Genomic DNA, 1,973 nt, shown 5'->3' on the forward strand with positions numbered 1-1,973 from the left:
GAGGGGAGGGGAGGGGAGGGGAGGGGAGGGGAGGACGTGTCAGGACAGGACAAAAGAACTTGATTGGAGAATCAAGCTTTGTAGTCAAGGGGGAAAGGCTATAGAGTTTGAAGAAATTGCCAGTGAGACTTCATACCCTGGTATGAATATGCGAATGGATGGCACACTGGAGGCAAATGCACAAGAATCAAAGAAACACCTGGAGATAAATGTCAGGGAGAGTGACCTAGAGAATCCTGGTGTCCAGGGGTCCCAGGGAGGCTCTCTCTTAGTAGGAGACCTAAGCCCCAGAGCCTTCCCTGACTTTGACTGTAGCTCGTACCATGAATATCTAACGTGTGTCCAGAGCTCAGCAGTGAGCACACAGACAGAAGTTATTCCTCCGACTATGACCAGGACATAAACCTAAAATGCTCACTTCCTGCCCTGTGCCACCAAAAGCCTGGAGAAATCCTAGCAGAAGCTCTACCTTCTTCCTAGTGCGCCTGCGTCTGATGAGAAGCGTGGCGTTTGCTCGGGGATAAGAATACAACCTTTCCCATGGAGTTTACATGTGGGCTGTGTTAAGTAATCATGAGATATTATACCTATTTTTCATCATCAGTTAAGGGACTTTTTCGAAAATAAAACCAGACACTGCTCAGTATGAAACTGAGTTCTCTCTCTCTCTCTCTCTCTCGACTTAACTGACAGATCTAGTGCGGAACACACATGGTTGATTTGTTCAGAGGCTAATGTGGGCTGGGTGGTGGTGACACAGGTGGAAATGCTCAGGGAGCAAGCCGGCCAAGAGCTGTGACAGATGAAATGTGAGCATGCGTGCTTCAGTTGGTGACTCACCAAGGCCAGGCATGCAGCCATCTACAGCCAGAGCTCCCTGTAGCATTTCCCCGGGTGTGCTGTCCACTCTGTTCTCCTCTGAAATGTTTTCATAGCGATGATAAACGGACTCCAGATAGAAATACTTCAGAACACATGGTCTCTGTTACCGAAGAGTAGATTCAGATGTGTCTCTGTTGTGAATATGCACCCTGGTTCTTCTGGTTGCTCTCTGGGGTCATTAAAAGCACACGAGGAACATGGCCAGTAGAAGGCCAATTAACCCCAGCGAGCAAAACGCCGTTTGGTGAAAGATCGGAGATTTTCTAAGTGTCTGAAACCTACTCTGGAAGGAATTTCCAGGCTCCTACCCACAGAAAGCACAGGATTCCCTGAGGTTGACGACTCCACCTTCTTCCCTGCTGTAGTGGCTTGAATAGGTGTGGCCCTCATAGACTCATGTGTTTGTATGCTTGGCTCATAGGGAGTGACACTACTAGGAGGTCTTGGTGGAGTAGATGTGGTCTTGTTGGAGGAAGTGTGTCACTGAGGGGGTGGGCTTTGAGATCTTCTATGCTCAAGCTCCATCCAACGTGGTATGGAGACTTCTGCTGCCTGTGGATCAAGATGTACAACTCTCAGCTGCTTATCCTAAGCAATGTCTGCCTGGATTCTGCCATGGTTTCTACCATGATGATAATGATCAAACCTCTGAAACTGTAAGCCATCCCCAATTAAATGTTGTCCTTTAGAAGACTTGCCTTGGTCACGGTGTCTGTTCACAGCAATAAAACCCTAACTAAGACACATGGGGAGAATAAAACTTCAATAAAATAACTCTGATAGCCTTTCACAAATTCAAACACTTGCACCAACAGTTAGTGAAGATTAGAGGAATCTAGGATCGATGACTGTGCTCATATGTGTCCATTCAAGACAAAGCATGAGGAAGTCTAAGAAAGTGAGCATGTTGAAAGAAGATATGGCTGATATGGCTGTCTCCTGAGAGGCACTGCCAGAGCCTTGACGGATGCTTGCAGTCAACCATTGGACTGAGCTCGGGGTCCCCAATAGAGGAGTTAGAGAAAGGACTGAAGGAGTTGAAGGGGATTGCAACCCCACAGGAAGAACAATATAAACTAACCAGACCCCCC

The sequence above is a fragment of the Mus pahari genome, chromosome 19, assembly GCF_900095145.1.
Source record: "Mus pahari chromosome 19, PAHARI_EIJ_v1.1, whole genome shotgun sequence".
Lineage (NCBI taxonomy): Eukaryota > Metazoa > Chordata > Mammalia > Rodentia > Muridae > Mus > Mus pahari.